This window comes from Aythya marila (assembly GCF_965140915.1).
Source record: "Aythya marila genome assembly, chromosome: 1".
Taxonomy (NCBI): domain Eukaryota; kingdom Metazoa; phylum Chordata; class Aves; order Anseriformes; family Anatidae; genus Aythya; species Aythya marila.
The window spans coordinates 202365744-202385292 of record NC_139042.1 but is presented as its reverse complement, the minus strand read 5'-3'; positions in this window follow the sequence as shown (position 1 = coordinate 202385292).

Sequence of the window (19549 nt, the reverse complement as noted above, 5' to 3'; positions counted from 1 at the left end):
GAGAGTCAGAGCTTGTAAATGTGCCTTGCTTTTTTTGTATAAAACCCAAGGAAGACTGAGTGTTTCTTGAGAATATTTAGGTGTTTGGACTTCTTTATAAACACCAAATAACACCATGATTGTAAATACTCTTATTAACGAATGAAATAAATGTTTAAAACTGTTAGGAGGGAGTGTTTTGTTTAAAAACACGAGGGCAGATTCTGAGAGGATGTAAATTAAGGCAGCTCCAGTGAAAAAACAGCAATTTAACTGAGGTGGATTGAGCCTGTGATGTTTTTGAGGTATAGCCTTTATACATATCTGATTTGATAAAACTGCTAGCAAAGCAGACTCCTTGTGTACAGACACAGACAGCACTGCTGCTTAAACAAAGGTCCTGATTCTTATCTTGCACCAGTTTCACACTGGTGCAATCCCATTGCTACCAGCCATTTTGTTCGTGATCCGTGCTTGCAGTTCAGACGTGTGTCATCATTGGGCCCAAAGTTTCTCTATGAAACCTGAGAGAGAGAAAAATTGTGAAGCGGGAAAAAAAGGATCAATTTTTCATTTGACACAAAATGAATCATTACTTCCTTCTGGGATGTAGTACCTTTTCCCACTGTTGGCTCCATTTCCCATAATGCCCTTGACCTCAGAGGTCACTTGTCATTGGAAGATGAAGCTCTGAATAAACAGAGAAGACCCTGTGGTGTCTCTTATCTCTCTGTTTTGCCTCAAATCTCCGGGCAGAGTTTTAAATTATTCATCCACTAGTGCTCTCTGCGAGTTACACGTCTCCGTCACCTGCCCCCCCCTTTACTTGCCCATTTGTGAGTGAAGGCGGTATCCTTGGGAACCTTATCAGAGATCACAGATTCAGGCTCCAGAAATGAAATAAAAGAGGAAATTGGCTGTATTAGCATAAGAGGAGTCAGCCTGGAGTTGAATACACACATCACCCAGAAGCACCACTGGCTTCTCTTATCAGCAACGTCTGATCACCACTTCTTTATACACACATGCACACAGACACACATGCACCACACATGCACACACACACACACACACCCCACTCTTTAATTCCACCCAGCCTATTCCTTTGTTCCAGCTCATAAGAGGGAACACATGAAATAAGGTCAGATGGCATAAGTTTCCTGAATCAGTTTTCAATGCTTGCTGGATTCTCCTAGGTAAAGTAGCAGAAAAAAGAATTAAAATAAATAAATAAAATAAAATAAAATAAAATAAAATAAAACAAAACAAAACAAAACAAAACAAAACAAAACAAAACAAAACATATTTATTTGTTTATTTATTTTAAAAGAAATTATGATAATCCTTTAGCCTCACTGGAGGAAAACAAACAAACAAACAAAAATCAGGATAAAGATTTCAGATAGGAAGTTTCTGTTATTAGTTCAAGTATGATTCCTAGACCAATCTCTCAGTTTAATCTCTCTCTCTCTAATATCTCAACAATAACACAGAACCATAGTTTATGAGTGTTTTTTAACAGAATATAAAAAAACTGATAGCCATATGACATAACTGAACATGCAATTAATATTTTTAAAATGTAGAGGTACAGATCTATGTACTTTCTTTACATGGAGTTGTTATCTCATACGCTACAGTTATGGCAAACACTGTACATTCTTCCTTCCTAATCAGAAAAGCTACACTGTGATCTATTAAAAAATAAATAAATAAATAAACAAAGCTATCATTTCATATTCTCCATATTATGCTGAATTAGAATTTTAAAATTCTGTTTTCCTTACATTTGTTGGGATATTTTTGTGTGTGTATGGCTTCATATTTTGCCATTTGTAACCTCAGTGATGTATGTTACGCTTCTCAAAGCTCCTGTTGACAGGGTGGCATCTGCTGTCCTGTTGCTATTAAGCTTGGTAACTGAAGAAAAAGATCAGAGTCAACTGATGTTGAAGAAAGTGGAAAGCATGCCCTGTGGGATCTTTACTTTCCTCTCCATCTTGTGAAAATTAACAGAAAATAATTTCCATTATACAGATTGCTGTTATTTTGATAATGTCCAAATTTGGCAATTTCCTTGCATTGTTTTACTCCTGGCAATATCACCATATCTCTACATAATGAGGCTCCTTTGCGGTGATATCATCAACAGTACAGAGCAAATATGCATTGGATATACACAGCATCCATGAGAGACTAAATTCTACAGCCCTCAGGTGAGCAGTTTTAACTGAAATAAAGAAACCATTCTTCCTTTGTTTTTAAAGATTGAGACAAGACATCTTTATTTTACCTTAATTTATAGGTTGGAAAAAAAGAAAGAAAGAAAGAAAGAAAGAAAGAAAGAAAGAAAGAAAGAAAGAAAGAAAGAAAGAAAGAAAGAAAGAAAGAAAGAAAGAAAGAAAGAAAGGAAGGAAGGAAGGAAGGAAGGAAGGAAGGAAGGAAGGAAGGAAGGAAGGAAGGAAGGAAGGAAGGAAGGAAGGAAGGAAGGAAGGAAGGAAGGAAGGAAGGAAGGAAGGAAGGAAGGAAGGAAGGAAGGAAGGAAGGAAGGAAGGAAGGAAGGAAGGAAGGAAGGAAGGAAGGAAGGAAGGAAGGAAGGAAGGAAGGAAGGAAGGAAGGAAGGAAGGAAGGAAGGAAGGAAGGAAGAAAGGAAGGAAGGAAGGAAGGAAGAAAGGAAGGAAGGAAGGAAGGAAGGAAGGAAGGAAGGAAGGAAGGATGGATGACTGGCCAGTTGTGATGGGTCCACTTCTCTCAGAAGCTGTTGTTGTTGTTGTTGTCGTCGTTGTTGTTTTTTATTATTGGAGTTGTTACTTATGTAGACATAACTAATATATATATATAAATAAAATCATTTCTAGTTCTTCATTCATATTGTTGTGTATAAAAAATAAGATTATGGTTCAATAATCCTTTCTTTTCATTCAAGTAGTGCCTTGAATTTCTAGGAGTATCTGTATCATTGCCTTTTAGATCTGTACTGTGCTTCTGATGTCCTCACCAACCAGAGCAAAAAATATCTATGCTTATAGATCTTTGACAGTATTCAGTAGAAGGGGTTGTAATTACATATAGAACCAACCTTAATTGGACTTCTGAGTAGGAGGCATGATATATTCATTTGTAACTGTATGCAGGACTGATGCCAAATTATTCCATGAAATGACTCTGTGGATCTACTGAAGTTGTTGGCAAAACAACCATTGACCTCAGAAAAGCCAGACCTACACCCTTAATATCTACCTCTCTGCTCTTGCAGTATTCATCAATGTAGGAGGTCATGGTATCACAAGAGGGTAGCTAGGAGGAAGATGAGGGTGATAACAATACCAGGATTCACTTTGAGCTGTGACATGCAAATCTTATGCAGTTTCTTATTTGAATATTTTGTGTTAATCTTACCAAGAGAAAAGCATCTTCTCACAATGTCAACATAATATGAGATGTGTCACCACAGCTTCCATTTGTGACATATCTGGAGGCTGAAAATGAAAACCTAAATATTAATCAAGAAGCTTTACAGATTATACACATTTAAAGGAAAAGGCAGAGTTGAAGACATGGTGACTTCTGCTACACAAAATCAGGTTATTTACTAATTTAGCCTACCAGCTGAATGAACATGTTGTAGGTCTCCTGTACAGTCTATAGAGTTAAATCTTAGTTAGGTCAATCATACTCTGAAGATACTTAGCTATGTCCATGAAATGTAGAGAAACTGGGGAGAAAAATACTTTTACTTCATTATTGTTTCAGAATGTTGAACAGAATGAAAATGGACAAGAGATCCTAAACCAAAAGGTAGAACATATCAGAAAGTTATCATCTGTATCATTTCTACCCATTACTTAGTAATAAACAGTGGGTTTTGTGTGAATCAGAGATGTTTTTCAATATTTTAATTAACTCAATTCTTTTATAAGCTTATTATTATTATTTTCTCTTAAAAAAAAAAAAAAAAAAAAAAAAAAGATAAACCAGAAAAAAAAAGATAAACCAGAACCTTTATTTCAGAATAAAGGGTATAACATGGACAGTAAGAGCATCTCTTCATTTCATGAAGTGAGACCAGGCTTTTTGCAGACATCAAAATCTGAGTTTCATCACTGGGTGTCGTGGAAGCAAGACTAAAACTTTTTTAGATATTCCTAAGGTCAATGGGAGCTTCCCAGATATGAGATTATCTACTTTTCCAGACTTTCTCATATTTCTCTCTCATGGAGTTATGACACATTAACATTCTCATAAGACATGGAAAATCCCACAGACTCTGCAAACTGGCAAAAATCACCACTTCTGCTTAAACCAGTATTGCAGCACTTGGGGGAATTTAGAACCCATGTCATGCAGCTGGGTTCAGTTTGATATATAATATGCTAAAGATTTCACCTTCTAAGGCATTTTGATTTATTAAATATGATTTTAATGAAAAGATATTTACAGAAAGGCTTATAGTACTTGAAAATTTAATGGAAAAAAGCTTCTCTTCACCTGAACTGTGTTTTTTCTCTGTTTAGAGAATGTTTCTTCCTTAAAAGAGATCATCACTTTTTAACCCTTGGAGATGCTGAATTTTTCCTCATTAAAAATTTTTGTTTCTTCAAGCACAAGTCTTTTATACACAGTTCTGTAGCAAACTGGGACCTTTAAGAGCAGAAGCACCATGTCCTCTGTAATTCCACAGTACTACAGTTAATAAGTTAACTACCCTAAAAAGGATGCGATCTACTCGTGCCTGAGGCAATTCTTTCTTCTACAAACCTTCAGACAAACCTCTCCTAATCCAGCCATTTCCATGTATTGGCTGTATATAACTTATGTTCAAGCCCTCTTTCCTTTCCCAGTCTGAAGAACCGGTGACATATTTATTTTTGGAATAAAATGTTGTATGCCGGTTAAATGACATATGAGCTTGGCACTCACTGTTCTGGAAATTGGCCTAACGGTCAGCTTTAATTCAGCCTTTTCAGCCTTCAACAGGGCTCTTCAAAGTATTCTTACGCCACTCTACAATTACTTGTCTGAGTCAGTACAGTATATCCCAACTTACTGTGCAAGAAAATCTTTCTTGTCTTCGTACCATCTGAGCAAAATAGATGGCAATCTGGTGGGGCCGAAAGCTGTGATCTCCCCTTTCTGCAATATACGGAACATATTGTAACAAGTTGGCCATCTAGTATTTACCCCATAAATAGGAAACAGGAGCCCTATTTCAAGAATTAACTAGCAGACTTATTCTTTCATCTGAAGCTGGTGTTTCTCCAGTGAAACATTCTGGCAAATACGCATGTGTTCTGCAGCTCATGAATACATTGCATCATTCTACTGATAACCAACCTGACTCAACAAGGTTTCTTAATTCTGAACACCTGCTGTCTTATGACATCTTTCCCACCTCTTAGAGGTGATCCCATGTGAAGACATGGACATTGCATTGGAGTGTGATTTATACATTTTGTATCTACAGATCTCCATGCATGTGATGGGAGCTGGCAGTCAAGATTTTTGTTACTGAGCATTTCACTAAGGAAAAATGAATGACTTCCCTTGTGATATTTAAATGTATAAAAAGGCCAGAATATCATTTTCTGTCTTGCATTGGTAAAAACCATTTAGCAAATACATAGTTCATCGCTCATTTAAGACATGAGTGATATATGCCTATTTTATACTCAGATGAGCTGTGGCACAGGAGATATTTTGGTAACTTGGCCAAAGCCATGCTGTCTATTACTGATTCAAAACTAAACTTCAGAGTTCCGGTTTCCATACTGTTATCATCATCAGATTTATTTTTTTTTCATATCTAAGAGCTTTTTTTTTCTTTTTCCCCACAGGGACAAAGATCCACATCTATGTTATGAATCATGCAGCAGATAAATGGATTCAGAACAAAGAAAGTTTATGAAGCTCTCCAGAGATGGTCATCATTATATTTCCATTTCCTAATAAAAGCTTAAATGTTTCCTTTTGCTTTGAAGGAACAGATACCCAGTTTCTTATCAGGATGATGCACTTGTATAAAACCAAAAGAGCACCAACATGTCACTTCTGGAAAGGCCTGCACATTCCCATGTAATGATTACACTTATGGGAGAAACTGCTTTATAATTACAACTATCAAAGACAGTTCAGTGATGGAGGGGTTCAGAAAGTACACCAAAACTCTGTTTCCATGTACCTGAACCTGCTCTAGCTGCATTCCTTTTGACTGCAAACTAACTTAGCTCTTCAGTCATGTAAGCAAAGTATTTTATCTCCCTCTCCCTTGATTCAAAGCCTGTACTGATACTTGCAATTACCATTTTTTTCATAAGGAACTTTTAGTCCACAAACTGCTTATAAGAAAGTTTCAGAAACTGTCATATGAAAGAGGTTTTAGAGACAGTGCTTCATTGATGCATACAAATTTAGAAAACCAACCTTTTCCTGAGAGGCTGAAAATACCATGTTCAATTAACTGAGTAAGACATGCCATCCTATATTACTTGTGATCACTTTTGAAGATAGAGGGCTATACTCAAAGGACGCAAGAAAAGAGAAGCCTGTTTTCTCCTAGAGAACAGCTTATTGGCTGGCAGCAGATTTCAGTTGCTATTACTTTGGACTGAATTCAGACCAATGTAGGAAACACACCTGTCATGCCTAAACTAGTCATGGAAATTAGGATCTGTATCTGGCATCACTCCAATAAGAGCTTTAATAGGATAAAGGATATTACAGGTTTTGTTATATTCAAATTTTATTTAGGCTTCTATTTCACCATCATGTGCTGAACCAGGACTTTGCAGCCTTGATTGCAGAAAGAGCCATACGAGGGAAGTCAGGTGAACTGCACTGAGTATAAGAACACACCTCCAGCCACCTTACCTAGTCAGCTTTCTGTGATGCCAAAACTGCAAAGTCCACTACTAGACTGGTGTCAATAAAATGACTTCCAAATTAAATAATAATAATAATAATAAAATCACTGAGTTTTCCTTCATTCTGATGTCTTGCATTTCCCACCAACCTACCTACAAAGTCACCAACACTGAATTACAATATATGCAAATGTTTATAAGTGCACTAAACCTACTCTTAGTTCCTGAGTGCCATCCCAGATTACTGCTACAGTTTCAAAAACAAGACTAGCTAGGGCTTTCATTGTTTAACGTTGCCACCGTACTTACTTATCTATCTACCTTTATTTATTTATTTATTTATTTATTTATTTATTTATTTATTTATTCTACAACAGCTGATATCCTCTGAAGACACACAGCTTATAAACTCTTAAGCAGTCACTGATGTAAGGAAGCACTGCCCAAGAAGGAGGCCTTGTCCAATGCATGTTCCAAAAGCAATCCGTTATTTTCCTTTCAATGTGAAATGTACTATTTTGGAAATTATTTTTCCTAAATGTTCTGAGCTGTCTTCTGGAGAACTATAGTTTTCCACCCTGACTATACAGAAAACTATAAGAAAAGGTATACAGTTAAATTTGGGCAGGTGGATTAGGATATTTCTAGATATCAGATGTGCACAGATCAGTTAGGTACCTAAAATGTTATTGTCGATAGATCCCTTTTGATACAAGAACAGATACCAGATTAACAGAGGGTGGTGCACTACTGCCTTCTTTTGCGTTTATTTTAACACACAGTTTGCCACTCAGCATAGTACTTGAATTTGCTCATTGGGTCAGATTCTTTCTTTTTTATAATCCTTATGCAGTAGACACATGAATTTTATAAATTTATGGACAAATAGATTAAACTTGCCTACTCCAGTGTGATATCATAAACTATAAACACAAATGATTTTAAGTCCTGATTAAAAAAACAGAAGACAGTAAAACTAAATACATACAAGGTTTGTTTCCTAAGGTATGCAATTTATGCATGTATGTATTTAAAACATTAAATATCTAATACATTGGATTTATTGTTTCAGTCATGTCATGTACTGTTTTCCTGGTGACATTTCTCTACTTTGTGGCACTGCAAAATGTAATGATTGATTAACAATATTAGTTTAATGTTAAACATCTGATTTTATGTTTTCATTGACAGAAATGTATGCAGTTGTCTTTAGGTTCAGAAACTCTATCCTTGGTATGACTCCTGATTTACATTAGTAGTGATGTTGTCTCAAGAAAGGTATACTGATTTGCACCAGGAAGCCTCCTGTATGCACTTCAGTCTCTACAGGTAAATATACCATACATTGATTTAAAGGGCATGATTGGAAAACAGAAATAAAATATGCAATTATTGTTGAAATTAGAAAGTCTTACAGCTATTCAAGCATTATTATATTCAACCAGAAAATATAGGAGTGCAGATAACCAGACCATCCTGAAAAAAAAAAAAAAAAAAAAAAATCATTTAAAACTGGACTTTGGAACTCCTACAAATGAAAAAGAAAAAAGAAAGGAAGACTTGTTTCTTTACACCCACTGTACTGATGTCTATTCCTACTTGCTTCTTTCACACCAATGCATTTGGAGACTTATCACAATAGCCCCCTCAGTAAATGAATATTTTTATTGCAGTAGTCTTTGGAACTTTAACAAAGAAAGATGGGTAGATTCCCACCCACAACATTAAAGTTTTCCTATTCACTGACACCAAACCATGTTCTAATGTTTAAACAAACCCAAACGCTTGGGAAAATTTAGATTTGACCTCAGTGTGCATGTTAAACAGTTTACATTACAGCAAACTCTAGTTTTCCCTAATGTGTATAGCACCTTGGAACTTTGTCAAAACGGAACAATTTCAAAGCTGTATGATCTTCACCCGGGGGCCTAATTGAAGTGGCATGAAAAATATATTTTATTTTTTTTTTCTTACAAAGCTGGGTCTGAAGCTGGGTACTCTCCAAAAAAGCTTATGAAGATGACATACATTTACCTCCCAGTCTTACAACCCTAAAACTTCCATTGTAGAAATTTAGAGCAAAGGTCAGACAGAGGAAAAACATATTAGAAGAAGTATGACAAGCCAAGTTTTACTGTAGTTGAAAAAACATTTTTTTTTTAAGTTCTTTTCCTTTCATATTGGTTGTTTGAAAAGGGATCTGAAGGGAAGCTGAAATCCCCATGTAAATGCATATATTTTCAAACAGGAGGATACCTATGCACGTGCATATTAAAGTGCATTTAGCTTTGGTGGGCAAGCCATGCTTGAAAAATACAGTTGACACTTGTCATTTTTGAGTCCCTGTTTAAGTTCACTTGCATCAAATTGGAATAAATATATAAAAAAAATTAGATGTTTAATTTGCGGTTGCCAGTGGCATAAGAAATATACATATGTGTTATTTTCTTGCCAAGCAAAACACTTTTACGGTAAATGTTGCATTTCTATAGCTCTAAATATGTGGTATGTTCCAATTAATACCATAACAATGGAGTAGGTACTGTAATATATATTACTGGATGACTGTGGATTTAGATCCTCAGAATATTGGCAGTATAATCTAGACTATTTATCAAAGATTCACTTATACAGTTACGTGATATAAGCCATAAGAAAAGCTGTAACTGCACAAACCTTGCAAAAACATTTTAGTGCATGTTGATCTGAGCATTTTAAAACAGTCATTCTAATCAAGGATTCATTTAGGAAAATTATGTGTTGCACCTACACATGCATAAAATCTGATAACTTGCAAAGCCCCATTTATTCTCCCATTTATTCTAATATAACTCTATTTTTTTTTTCAATGTCATTCTTGTTTATCGCTTTTAAAAGTGGGGAATGAGGGGAAGGAATGGGGAGAACAGGACCTCTGTTTCTCTGCAATTTTCTACAACAAGGTATTTTAATCTTTCTTTTATCTGATTAATTGCATGGATGGAGATATTTCAGTATAATTCATAAAATTAAATCCAGAGATTACTGGATATGGTTGCAGAGTTTATAAGAAATTTTAATCATCCAAAATATACCAGCTTCAGTGTGCTCCTACAAATCAAATGCAAATAATATACAGTTCCTTGGTCAAATCCTCAAGTGGGTAAAGTCAGCTAATCTGATCTATATCAACTGAGGATGGGATCTCTGCTTTAATATGTGGCAGGATTTTCTTAGAGAACATTTTTGAAGTGTAATGTTCCAGATCCTGAGAACTTATGAAATGCTTCATAACATGCAGATTCACAGAAAATTTGAGAGCTCATTCCAAATTGTGTTTTGAGACTTGAGGAACATGAAGTTAAATTCTTTACAGCACCCTGAATATTTATAGAAAAGAGATTTCACAGCTACAGCTCCAAAACATATTAAGTACTTGCAGCTACTGTCAGAAATGAGGGTCAGGGATTTTGTTTCATGTTAAGGGATCTCATGTCATGTGTAAATGCTTCAGATAGAAAGCACATATGATACATTTATCCATTAACTGAGCAATCTGACCAGACTTTTCGCTATGCCAGATTCGTAAGACTGATTACTTAGCATTTGCCAATCCAAATGTACTGTATTACTTCCAAAAAGAAAAATTCTGTCTCCATAAAATTCATCTTGTCTCACCAAAGAGGATAAAGAAATGTACAGTTGTTAGAACCTTGTCAGTTGCTGTGCATTTTTTATCATCTCCTTGAATCAAAAGAGCATTATTTTGTAAAGATACTGTATAACCAACCTTGTGGAAATAAATCTGATGGAAGTTTATGATGATTAAATTAATAGAAACATATGTATATGTTTAAGAGGATTCTATCAAAAAATATTTCTAAAAGACATTTAATCTAATTGAGATGGGCTACTTTACTAGAAAATTTATCTTTATCTAGTTGGTTTCTAAAAATGAAATAATTGGTTCATAACAGAGGCATTATTTAATGAATTTTGCCACTTTTCTCCTTACACATAATGTTGAATTTATATGGCAAATGAAATAAATCTATCCAGTTGTTTCTGATTCTTTGAAGTGACAATTTATCTGAAAGTATTTATTATAGGATGTAGTAAAACAAAACTTCTCATGACAGATCCTAAATGTTAGAAATGCCTCAGTACATGTTAAAAAGACAGCTCATACAGGTGAAGAACCTGACACAAAGGCATATACAAGATCAGGGATTCCATAGAAATTTCTAGTAAAATTCTAGTAAATTTCTAAAAATTTCTAGTAAAAACACTGAAGAAGCACAGTCACATTTGTGATTGGATTTCCCCTTAGGAAATCCAAACTGGTACAACTGAAAACAGACTTTTCAGACTTTCCATTGCAGTATGTGAAGAACTATGCGTGTAACTAGATTAGCACACTCCTACAATGGTAAAATTTATGCATGGATAGAAGGAATCTTATTCCTCAGTTCAACCTTTTTGTTTTACTTGACCTTTTATCTTACACAGCCTACTTACATTTTCCCACAATTTAGGATCACAGTCATGACTATCAGATAGCCACTGTCCTTCTCACACCTACATAGTGTTTTCTGAGTGTTGCCCTTATTTACTGTTTGGGATTTCAATGCTGCAGGCTGTAAAGCAAATTATATGGGAGCAATCACTTCTCATTAGAACTTCAGCCCACAGAGGCAAGGAATTTACTGACGTGATCAGTATTAACTATGATTATCTCTCCTTTTTTTTTTTTTTTTTTTTTTTTTAAGGATGCTGGCCCACGCTGTGATCTTTTTATTTATTTTTTTTTTTCATGCTGTCATATTTGTCACTGTATGAAACTAATTTCTGAAGGAGGGTAAATATCATATGTATGGCCATCACTTGATAGAGTTGCATGATAGATAGAACAAAATTCACTCTGTCTATGGAGAGTAATCCATTGAAGAAAAACAAAATCAGCTGTTTCTTTGAAATAAATCTTAATAGTGTCTTCTCTCAGATGATTATGAATATCTTTGTGCATTATTAGAATTATTAGGTTATGTATAAATAAGGTGATTATATTCCTCTCTAGATTAAGCAGTTGATTTTTGTTTATTTTGACAAAAGAATTATATCTTCACTTATATCAGGGTAGTATCCCTGGAAGGATCAAAATTTGGTAATACTTGTATTAGTTTGCTAAAGTACTTCATTACTCTCCTTTCTGAAATGTAAACAGTCAAAGACTGCTGACTTGAACTTCTCATTAGAGTTCCTTGAGCAGCTACTGTGAACTCTAAGGATTGGAGAGAAAGGCCATTTCAAGATATTTCCCATCTCTCCCTTTCTCTAATTTCTTTCAAAGGGTCTTCCAAAGGAGCTTCTGCCACCATAATTAACTTCTCAACAGCTCTCAGGGTTAAGAACAATTGTAATGATTTTGTAATCATTTTGCTTTACAGAAGCATGGCAGGGCTCACATTTATTTTGTGTATATCATTTCAGTTTTGATCAAGAGGTGTAATGTGAGCTTCTAGTACATTAAGGATCATGCAAATTCAGATGGAAAGATGCAGTCTCTGTGGAGGAAAAGTGGAAACAGAAAAATGCAGAAGCATAAGAAGCAATGTGACTCGTCTGGCCAACACGGGAGGGAGAACTTTCAGTACATCAGGTGTATAACCAGTCTTTTCTGTTCTAAATCCCAGTACTGAAACTACTGAAGAAAACATTTTTAGCTTCTCCTTTTGTTTTTTTTTTTTTTTTTTCCTTTTTTTTTTTTTTCCCCCTAGTTCCCAGGTTCCCAGTATATTGTTTATATGTGGGTTTGAGGTAAGTTTCCCAGAAAATCCTGATCACACAGCAGAAATTGTATTACCTCAAAGGAGATAAAGATCATTCCAAGTCAGTGCACAATCTCTTCTCTCTCCTTGTTTTAATCATGCAAAGGTGAGTGAAAGCACCTAAGATACTGGTCAAAAGAGTCAAATTTAACAGGACATGTTATTATTTTTTAATGTGCCCATGTTAGTTTTCAAAGTGAAAAGTGTCTGAATTGCTCATACTAGGACAGTATAATTATTTAGAAGAGTGAGAAATTAAATGGTGTTCTGGCAGCCTAAATTTTGCTTGTGCCCATGCCTACTGTGTCCTAATGCCTAGTACTGCTCAACGTCATTTTCAGTGTCTTCATGAGATCAGTCTACAGAGACCTTCACAGTCCACTCTTTCCTGACTTTTCAATTTATGCAATCTAAACGGTCCCCCATGTATTTAGGTACTGGAGTTCTTCTGTACTTCATAATAATGTTCCAAGTTCTCTGACTACTTTACATAAGACCTTTCCTTAGACACCCTGCTTCTTCATGAAAGACCATGGGATGTGATTTTTTTTTTTTCTTTTTCTTTTTTGTTTTTCTTTTGTCTTTCTGGTGTTAATAGATTCTATTTATTTATTTATTTATTTATTTATTTTCCATGGAATCCATATGTCTGTGAGGACTGAGAATATAACTTGGGGACTTGCATATAACCTCTGAGGTTATCTCACATTCCCCTCCACAGGGTAATACTTCCTATGACAAGATTGTAGGCACTAACTAGTTTCTGGGACACCTATCTCTGTTGATTAGAGATGGAGTTAGTCTTGCCTGAACAGCTATTTTTTTACAGAGATAGATGGGATGAATGCCATTTTAGATGCCTCATTTTAACCTGCTAGGAAGGAAGGAACTCCATCCATCCTGTGGAATTAATCACTTTTTCTTAAAATGACGATTCCTTTGACACCTCAGATTAAATAATAATAATAATAATAATAATAATAATAATAATAATAATTTCCTTTTTCCCAATGAGTATCAGAACAAAATGTTTTTTTTCCCTTGTTTTTCTTGTTGAACACCTTTTTTCATAACACTTGGCATTCCTATTTTCTCATATATTTTTGGTGACATACCTAAAATAACTGTGTACTATGTCACTAGTGTCATCCTATTTTCATGAAATTTACATCAGAGAGATTATAGAGATGGGTGATACTACTCCCAGATGTATTTTTCTTTCATCTAAATCACCTTACACCACTCTTATATTTTACATTGATTTACAGTACTGTATTCCAGACCCAGTACATTTTCAAAATCTTCTGTGCTGAGGACTTCATCTTCTGCTGATTAAAATATTTTTATTACACAAGAAGCTTGAGGATAAATGCCATAGCTTTCTCAGTTCTCTGACATTATAGCAAGCCATAGAATTGTAGGTGTATACAGTTTTCATGTCAAGTTTTACAAACCATTCTTCACTTGTATTATTTAGGTATAATTTAATCTCACACTTTTTATCCTCATATTCTGTTCTCATTGTATGTTGGCTTGCATCAGTTGTTCTGTGGAACTCAAAAGCAGAAAAAAAAATCCTACCAATTTTCTGACATTACTTCCTTTAGCATGGATAAAAGAATAGATGACGATCATAAAACATGAGTTATTTAAAATCTATTTTCTACAGGTGTGTTGAAATATAATACAAATGGTGTATATTTACTAATAAGGGCCAGATAGGGTCATATGGACCTTTCAAAAATGAAAGAGGCAATAGGCTTGTTAAAGATTCTTATAGGCAGTGTGATAACATAGAAATCAGAACACCTTTGTTTATATTCTCCTCTTTCTAGATATTCCTTATACAACCTGAAAAGTTTCCCAGAGACATAGCAAATAGTTTGCAAATGTCTGTGAAACAGAAGAAATAGTGTTTTCCAGCATCTCAGGGGACTTATTAGAAGTCTGATAAGTACTCAGAGAGTATATTAAATGTCTAAATGTCTAAAGGGGATAAGCAAAATACTTTTGTTCTTGAAAAATAATTTTCATTGAGAAAATGCCAGGTATTTATACCCCTGCCATAAGAAGCATGAAAATCAGGTCTGGTTTAAGAGGATTCACATTTACACTTGATCAAGTTCTGCACTGATGAGTTACTGCTTTGTTGTTGTTGTTTTTGTTATTTTTGTTGTTGTTTTTATGTATTGAAGTTTGTGTGTGGGCTCAAACATTGTGCAGGGAAAGGAACAATTGTACTGCAGTCCTGCTAGCTGCATGCTGTGTGCATGGCAAAACTGGACTTGCACAGGAAGTGCAAGATCATCCTTTTCTGGCCACATGTAAACCCATCAGCATTGCCATGCGAAGATATATCAAGAGTCAGGCTGAGGGCAGCAGCCTCTTCACCCACTGTTTCTCCTACTTAGAGATATGAGATAGTAGTGAGGTATAAGTAGCTGGAATGGAAAATGTCAGGGGGTGTTGATGCTGGCAGACTTTCTTGTTTAAGGTCTGTGTGGTTGATTCAGCAGTAAACACTGAACAATGAAAAGGAGTATTCTGGGAGGTGAATGGCTTGAAGTGATCAAAGATACCAACATCCAGATGGACAAATTTGGAAAGGAAAATAAGAGTTTATACAGAGTAGCATAGACTAGAAATGTCTCCAGTAAACACTTATACTTAACTAGCACAGAAGAAGCTGAAGAGGCAGACTAATTCAAATTCCAACAGTACAAGAGTGAGAATACATCCAACTGAGTTCAATTCAGTAGTTTGACTTCAGCAGATGCTAGTAAGAAGAATCCAATAGACAGAATACGAGCAATAACAATAAAAAGTTCATAAGTTAATTGAATATGTTTTTCAAATAAAAAAAAGAAAAAACAGCAACAACAAAACCACCTAAGATTCTTTCCATGAAACATACACAAGAATAATGATCTAGATATTAATGTATGAAATGTTACCTACAGTAAGTTACTGTTGCATGTCTTTCTACTGTAGACAAAATGAATTGGAGGCTTTGACTTTACATAATTATTTTTTTTCTGTATTTTCTTCAGTTGAAAAGCTTCATTGAGACTTGATATTAATGTTTCATTATATATGAGATGGGAGAGAAATCTACTTGCTTTTCTCTGCCAAGTCTTTTATCAGACAAGAACATGTATTTCTGCAGTTGTGTGAAACAGAGAACCACAGACATTCAGAGCCTGTATCTAGAATTTGCCCTTTTCCTGAGGTCCCCAACACCAATTTCTGTCATATCTAGCAATAGCTATTTTATTTCTAGCAGGAAGAAGTTAGAAGGTTTCAGAGTCATAGTGTGTTGTTTAGGCTTTTGCAGTAATTTCAGTGTGTGGAAAAACAAAACAACAACAACAAACACACACAACAAAAACAACTAAATGAAAATGGTTATGCTAAAATTTCCATCACCACAAAGATTCTGAAGAAAATAAGAACCAGGAGGTGAATAAAGATGTGGTAAATTAAACCTCATTTTTACCTGAAAAAAAAAAAAAAAAAAAAGTCTGCCTGAACTTATTCATATTAAGAAATAGTACTGGCTTCTCACTAGAGTGAGCAGTGTACTATTTCCTGTTTGGGAAATAAATAAATAAATAAATAAAAATCTAAATATTTTTAAACTCTGTAAACTAGAAGCTATTAGTAAAATTCTTTCATACTTGAAGCATGGGATAGACAATAACTGTTTTTCTCCATGGAACTGTCAGTATAAATGCCATTAAAATCATTTCTCATGCCATCTCAGTTTCAGCTGCCTTACCACTTTACTGAACTATACATGTATTAATAAAAACAAAAAGCTTCAAATGTCTGGCTTGTTTTTGTTATCTTTTTGTATGATACAGACATATAACTGATGGGGAACTTTATTCAGAACTAAACAGTGGGGTGGCAGTATTATACTAAAGTCATTCTCACAACCTATTTATCGAGATGATGTCAGTTTTGTAATGTGATTTGAAAGTTTACAGAAAAATCATTTTTATGTGAATTGTATATATATGCATATATATATATATATATATATATATATATATATATTTGTATTCCCACAATCAGACAGAGTTTAGATCTCCTTGTGGTCCTGAAACATCTGACTTGGTTTGCTAGGGTATAATAGGGTATAAATGACAAGGAGTCAGGAACTACTTTACCATAAGATCAGCTACCAAGATGGTGCTGGATGCCTTATGATCAGGAACTTTATTAGTATTGTCCTAGCAGAAACAAATACTGTATGAACAGCAAAGAATCATAGCAATTGAATTCAAAGCAATTGAAAACTAGGTGTTGAAGAGCTCTCAATGCATCTGCTGATGTATTATACCAGGATTTTCAAAGTGTCCAGGGGAATTCAACATCCTAATAACACATAGTGTCAATGCAAACTTTAGAAATGTTTCCCTTGGCATTCACTGGAAATCCATTCTTACCCTTGCATCTCTCCAACATATTTCCAACCACTTAGCTGGTTTAGCCATGCTAGACTCTGGAAGCCTCTGCAGCTGCTGGGAGACACAGGCTTCTCCAGGGTGTGACCCAGCCTGCTCTCCAACAGCTGTACAAGGAATGTAAGATGACTCTGCTCCCACTTCAGGTGATTCATGTAACTGCTCAAAGTCAGTGAAGTGAAACCAAACCTCAGTGCTTTAATTTGCACCCTTTAACTTTCACAACAGCCGTATTTGCTGCATGTCTGTCACAGTCCCACAAAATACACTAGCTGGCCAAGACCCTTCAAAGTCAGAGAAGAGAGTCCCATGACTTTTGTCAACGATATGATTTAGATTTCAGGAGATGACAGGACAGCACCAGGTATTTTATTCCATCTATTTAATTTATACAATTATTGCGTTAGCTACATTTTAAAAGGTGAGGAGAAAAACCCTACCCCACTCTGCAAACACATTTTTTTGTTCACTTATATGCTAGACAGTATGGCATTTAAATAAACATTCACCTACACTATCTCCAATAAAATACAAGACCCAGCATCACCATCAGGACTGCATATGTACATCCAAATATTCATCTACTAGACCAAAAACTACAGTGCTTGATTTGTCTGGTATTTCTGTCATCAACACAATGAACATTTTGCATTTACATACTACTATCAGTGAAAACATAAGGCATCTGATATAATGGGAATGTAATTCATAAACCTAAAACCTGTCCAAGTCTTAATGTAATTAAATCATTAAATATTGAATCTATCTTTATCTTTTTTTTTTTTTTTTTTTCTGGAGGTACTAAGATGAATACCCACCACCGTGAATATGTTAAGAAAAAAAAATTATAAATGAAATATATATTTGAAAAGCCCAAAAGGAGCCATTTAATGCTGCAAAAGAGAGAATAAATTGCTGATCTTTCTCTCTTTCTTTCCCTCTCTCTCTCTCTTTTTCCTTTACAAATGGCTGGGAGTGTTATAATGTATTTGATTTTTTTTTTTTTTTTCCAGAGGTAATCTTAGATGTGGAGTGAATGAAGTGAAGTCTGTTATCAATCCATAACATCTGCTGCAGTGTCAAGTGATGAAATGGGTGACTCCAGAGCCCAAGACAGCTGGGATGGCTTTCTTAATGCAGTAGGGTATTGTGCAAACAAACAGGCACTGATACCGTCTATGGTTGTCACAATTATTCAAGCTGGTGATACATCTTCCTGTATTAGCTGCTTGAGAAGCCCTATTTCTTTTAAAAGTAAACTACTGTATAACAATCACCCATTCTGGTCTCTAACTCAGTTGAGTGCAAACAAAATAAAACATTGGAAATAAAAATAAATTCAAATTTGTCACCAGAGCAATAAGGCATAAAAAAAAAAAAAAAAAAAAAGTATATACAAGCTAGGAAGAAAATCTACTCACAGTTTATAGACCTAAGAAATAACGTATACCTTTGTAGCTGAATCTATAGAAGCAAGATTATTCTGCATCTCCGTAGTGCTTCCCAGTTACTAGGAAATGTAACACATTTTTCAGAGAAGTCAAAGATCGAGAGTTAGCTAAAACATCCATGGATCACTGAGAACATCTCTTTGCCACTGCAGGGTAATTACCAAGATCACTTAGGGGAGTTTAGATTAAGGACAATATTGAAATGTTTCAACTATAAGGAAAGAAAATTAATTAGGGTTAGGGTCCTATACATAAAAAATCCTCAGCCTTAAGTCAGAAAAGCTATTCTACTTACAGAGTACGTAGGAAAAAAATGCATAAAACCCACTAGACACAGATGCTGTTGTTAGGAAAGAGAAAGATTCATTAACTGGTTTCATGAAAAAAAAAAAAAATAAAAAATATTTAAAGTTGAATTATAGTGGTATACACAGAACTGAATTCAACTGTCACTTTCAGGCTCCAAAACCAAGAAGCATGTGAGAGAGAAATATATAAATTTGAATATTTTTCTTCTTCTTCTTCTTCTTCTTCTTCTTCTTCTTCTTCTTCTTCTTCTTCTTCTTCTTCTTCTTCTTCTTCTTCTTCTTCTTCTTCTTCTTCTTCTTCTTCTTCTTCTTCTCCTCTTTCTCCTTCTCCTTCTTTTTTACAAAGTAAAACGTTTCAACCTTCAAGCAAACGAAAAGAGCTCTTCATTTGAAATAGAACTCAACTGGATATATTTTAATGAAAGAGTTCACCAGAACTGAAAACAGATTTTTATTTTTTTTTTGTAATTAATATTTTCCTCAACCTCAATACTTATTAAATTCACATTGAGCAATAAGATGTTTTCTTCATTTTAGTTCACATATCAAATTAAAAAACAATAATGTATATAAAAATCAATTGATATTTTCATAAACCTCAGTATCTATCATATTCAGGTTAAGCCACAACATGTTTATAATAACTCTCATATCAAATGCATAATAATAATATAT